The 6,000-nt window shown below is 33.7% G+C and overlaps 1 protein-coding gene across 1 annotated transcript in view; it reads left to right on the forward strand.

Moving 5' to 3' along the window:
- Positions 1-6,000, forward strand: part of bnip2 (BCL2 interacting protein 2) — a 54,288-nt gene that overhangs the window by 24,036 nt on the left and 24,252 nt on the right.

The raw sequence follows: 6,000 nt of genomic DNA on the forward strand, positions 1-6,000 counted from the left end.
GCTGGTTAGGCTGTTTTCATGTTATCCAGGGCGTTTGTGACTAACTGTGCTGCTGGCAACATTTTAATAACGCTTTTTTGCTGGTTACTTGCATAACCAATCAGGTTCAATGTAGCTAGCTAACATCAGGCTTTAACTAGCCAAGCAAATGCCTCTGAGATATGAATAATAAGATCATACACGTAACGTTAGCTAGCTAGCTAACAGCACACTTTAACTTGGAAAGGAAACAACTTTGTCAAAATTAGAATTGTGTAATATGTGAAAATGTAGCTAGCTAGACCATCTTACCCATATACATCAGCTGTCACGTAAGCCATGGTTGCCCTTAGTTTGAAGATGTAATCCAGATCCTCGTGTTTTCTCATCATACTCTAATTCCACAGATTTCCAAACTCTGTTCTCCAGAAAGTGAAGTTCTTCTAAACAATATATATATATATATATATACATAAATATATACATATATATATATGTATATATTTATGTATATATTTATGTATATATTTATGTATATATATATATATATATAAATGTATATATTTATATATATTTATATATATAAATATATATATAAATGTATATATTTATATTTGTATATATATTTATATTTGTATATATATTTATATATATTTAAAAGCTATATTATAAATTTATATAAATATATATATAAATTTATATATATAAAATTTATATATATTTAAAATATATATAGATATATATATATTTATAGCTTTTAAATATATATAAATATATATATATAAATTTATATTATATATATATATATTTAAAAGCTATAAATATATATATATATATTTATAGCTTTTAAATATATATATAAATTTATATATATATTTATATATATATTTAAAAAATATAAATATATTTAAAAGCTATATATATATAATATATATATATATATATTTATAGCTTTTAAATATATTTATATAAATATTTATATATATATATTTATAGCTTTTAAATATATTTATATAAATATTTATATATATATATTTATAGCTTTTAAATATATTTATATAAATATTATATATATATTTATAGCTTTTAAATATATTTATATAAATATTTATATATATATATATATATATATATAGCTTTTAAATATATTTATATATAGCTTTTAAATATATTTATATATATATTTATAGCTTTTAAATATATTTATATATATATTTATAGCTTTTAAATATATTTATATATATATATTTAAAAGCTATAAATATATAGGGTTAGGGTTAACCCTAATCCATTAATCTGAAGGTGTGTCCACATACTTTTTTATATATAGTGTACTTTGAACAAGGTTTCTGTTTCAATTAATTGAAAATGTGAAAAGGCAATCTGCATAAAGGCAAAAAGGGCATTTATCTATATATTTAAATATATATATATATATATATTTATAGCTTTTAAATATATTTATATTTATATATATATTTATAGCTTTTAAATATATTTATATTTATATATATATTTATAGCTTTTAAATATATTTATATTTATATATATTTATAGCTTTTAAATATATTTATATTTATATATATATTTATAGCTTTTAAATATATTTATATTTATATATATATTTATAGCTTTTAAATATATTTATATTTATATATATTTATAGCTTTTAAATATATTTATATATATATTTATAGCTTTTAAATATATATATAAATATTTATATATATATATTTATATATATATTTAAAAGCTATAAATATATATATAAATATATTTAAAAGCTATAAAATATATATATAAATATAAATATATTTAAAAGCTATCTATATATATAAATATATATAAATATATATATATATATATATATTTAAATATATAGATAAATGCCCTTTTTGCCTTTATGCAGATTGCCTTTTCACATTTTCAATTAATTGAAACAGAAACCTTGTTCAAAGTACACTATATATAAAAAAGTATGTGGACACACCTTCAGATTAATGGATTTGGCCATTTCAGCCATCCCCATTGCTGACAGGTGTATGAAGTTGAGCATACAGCCATTCAATCTCCATAGACAAACATTGGCAGGAGAATGGTCTTACTGAAGTTCACATAGACTTTCAACGTGGCACTGTCGTAGGATACTACCTTTTCAAAAAGTTTGTCAAATTTCTGCCCTGTTAGACCTTCCCCGGTCAACTCTAGTTGCTCGGGAGTGCTGAAGTATGTAGCGTGTAAAAATAGTCTGTCCTTGGTTGCAACACTCCCTACCGAGTTCCAAACTGCCTCTGGAATCAACTTCAGCACAAGAACTGCTCGTTGGGAGCTTCATGAAATAGGTTTCCTTGGCCAAGCAGCCGCACACAAGCCTAAGATCACCATGCGCAAAGCCCCCCAGGTGGACAGGGTAGACAACGGCACATCCCCACGCTGACCCTCAACACGGGTGCCTCTCGGGGGGGGCTCAGTCCCTTCTTTTACTCCCTGGCCGCACATGAACCATCATTAAGTTTGCAGACGACACTACGGTGGTGGGCCTGACCACCGATGATGATGAGACAGCCTATAGGGAGGAGGTCAGAGACCTGGAAGTGTGGTGCCAGAACAACAACTTCTTCCTCAACGTGAGCAAGACAAAGGATATGATTGTGGACTACAGGAAATGGAGGGCCAAACACGCCCCCCTTTCACATTGACGAGGCTGTAATGGAGCGGGTTGAGAGCTTCAAGTTCCTCTGTGTCCACATCACTAAGGATCTACCATGGTCCAAGCAGACAAACACAGTTGTGAAGAGGGCACGACAACTCCTCTTCCACCCCAGGATGCTGAAAAGATTTGGTATGGACCCTCAAATCCTCAAAGTTCTACAGCTGCACCATCATGAGCATCTTGACTGGCTGCCTGGTATGGCAACTGCTCGGCATCCGACCAGAAGGTGCTTCAGAGGGTAGTGAGTATGGCCCAGTACATCACAGGGGCCAAGCTTCCTGCCAACCAGGACCTCTATACCAGGCTGTGTCAGAGGATGGCCCTAAAAATTGTTAGACTCCAGCCACCCAATTCATAAACTGTTCTCTCAACTCTACCGGGCAGATGGCGTCGTGTAGGCTTGCTGATGTCAACGATTTGAAAAGAGTACCCCCATGGTGGCTGTGGGGTTATGGTATAGGCAGGCATAAGCTACGGACAACTAACACAATTGCATTTTAACGATGGCAATTTGAATGAACAGAGATACCGTGGCGACCCTGAGGCCCATTGTCATGCCATTCATCCACCTCCATCACCTCATGTTTCAGCATGATAATGATTATTTTTATGTATTTATTTAACCTTTATTTAACTGGGCAAGTCAGTTAAAGAACAAATTCATGTTTACAATTTTTACAAGGGGTCCACATTTTTTTATTTTTAATAATGCTTAAAATATTAAAAATTGCTCGCTCGCCTCAATTAAAAGTAAATAAATCTGTTAAACAGTAAATCAACTTTGTATGTCCTAACCTGGGAAAATAGTAGTAGTGTGTGAGTCTCAGTGAAGTTCTCCCTCAGCTTTAGGACCCCAGAGGATCCAACCCTAGCCATTAGAGTTGAAAAAGGCCCTCCCGCTAACTGCCATGTTAAAAAAAACTATCGAACTTATTCTCTGGGTACATACAGTGGGGAGAACAAGTATTTGATACACTGCAGGTTTTCAGGTTTTCCTACTTACAAAACATGTAGAGGTCTGTAATTTTTATCATAGGTACACTTCCACTGTGAGAGACAGAATCTAAAAAATCCAGAAAGTCTCATTGTATGATTTTTAAGTAATTAATTTGCAGTGTTTGCAAACCTGGTCAAGTGTAAAGGCGTTCGTCTGTTGAAGGAGAGTCGGACCAAAATGCAGCGTGGTGGTTACTCATGTTCTTTAATGAAAAAATAGCGATACATGAAATAACTAAATAAATACAAAAACAACAAACGAAACGTGAAAACCTAATTACAGCCTATCTGGTGAACACTACACAGAGACAGGAACAATCACCCACAATAAATATGGTTCCCAATCAGAGACAACGAGAATCACCTGACTCTGATTGAGAACCGCCTCAGGCAGCCAAGCCTATGCTAGACACACCCCTAATCAGCCACAATCCCAATGCCTACATAAACCCCAATACGACAACACAATAAACCCATGTCACACCCTGGCCTGAACAAATAATTAAAGAAAACACAAAATACTAAGACCAAGGCGTGACATCAAGAACTACAGGAAACATATGATCTCTGTAATTGCAAACAAAGGTTTCTGTACCAAATATTAAGTTCTGCTTTTCTGATGTATCAAATACTTATGTCATGCAATAAAATGCATATTACCTAAAAATCATACATTGTGATTTTCTGGATTTTTGTTTTAGATTCCGTCTCTCACATTGGAAGTGTACCTATGATTAAAAAAATTACAGACCTCTACATGCTTTGTAAGTAGGAAAACCTGCAAAATTGGCAGTGAATCAAATACTTGTTCTCCCCACTGTAAACCTATCCAGCTAACTGCCTGGGTACCTCAACCTATCCAGCTAACTGCCTGGGTACATAAACCTATCCAGCTAACTGCCTGGGTACATAAACCAGGACAGGACACTGGTCTGTCCTAGGAGCTGACTCCACTAAGCCTGATTGAATAGTTCTGGGGCCAGTTAAGTCCAATAAGGTTTAAATGGTTGAACCTAACCCTGACAGTTGTATGGGGCCAGTGAACTGTAGTTAAATGGTTCAGGTTTAAATGGTGTTGTGTTGTTTCTGTGTTTCCGCTCTGCTGCCGGCCTCTGTCATCTGGAAGGACTGTTACCCTTGTTGTCTTGGCAACAGTTCCCAGGTCAACAACAAGTGTGGTAAGGTCTCATGGACATACTGCCTGGTCAATCAACCAAATATACTTTTGCTTCTTTGCATCAACTATGTGAACAAATCAAGGGATATTTCTTCTGTTTTACCGTGAACAAATCAAGGGATATTTCTTCTGTTTTGAGTCATTTTTGTGTACATTGTTGGTCATGTACAAGGATGTTCTTGTTCTTATTTAGCTATGTTTCTATGATGTGACATATTAAAAGGAAAACAGGTGCCGTTTTGGAATGCTGTTGCATCCTGGTACTAGGACGGATGTTTAACCCCCTAAGGTAGATGCCTGCATAAATCTAATCCCGTTAAAATCAGTCAGTTTAAGCAAGTGATTTGTTTTGCATTGGATGCATCTCAATCCACCGCATATGCCTATGTAACACTTCTGCATTTGCGGTGACAGAGCTAGATCTGTGTTTGTCAGACCATGTGACATCCCCAAAATGGGTCTTCTCACCAAATCGTCTGTAGCGGCCGAACGATTTGGCCTACAAACCACTATGACCCTTCTGTGGAAAGGTGAGACGCTCATTAACGCGTACATGTTTTGCTGTAGGACGCCCTCAGGTCTCACAAGACTCGACTGAAGGTCCTCTGGTACCAGTCAAAATAATTTATGGAAGTATATATGGAGACACTTTAGTGACAAAAGTAAGGGGTTAAATACATGTAAAAAAAATACATGTTTCCTGATCTTTCTTGTATCACTCGGATATAGGACAGACACTTCAGAACAAACTTCCTTTAGATTTTTTATGGTGGACTGTTGTTCCATGTAGTGAATCTGTTATTCAATGTGTTTGTATGGGCTAATAGGGTAAGGGTAAATTATATATTTTTTATATGTTTCATATAGCCCCGCTTTAGACAGGGCTTAGACTTAAATAAAAGGCAGTCTATTCTGTAGTGAGGTGTTTCTTGAGTGTTGAGCGCCAATGCCATGTCATTGTCTGTCCACAATGTGAAGACCAAATCCTCCATATTATTCCTCCGTTTTGATTGTTGCATGTTTGATGTACCATTCGTATGATCACTGTCTGAATCGTTCGTCTGATTGGCCATTACTGTTGATCAGGGGCATATATTATATTTAAATGGTTATTTGTTGCAACTCAGCATGTCAT

This window comes from Oncorhynchus tshawytscha, linkage group LG01 (genome assembly GCF_018296145.1).
Source record: "Oncorhynchus tshawytscha isolate Ot180627B linkage group LG01, Otsh_v2.0, whole genome shotgun sequence".
Taxonomy (NCBI): Eukaryota; Metazoa; Chordata; class Actinopteri; order Salmoniformes; family Salmonidae; genus Oncorhynchus; species Oncorhynchus tshawytscha.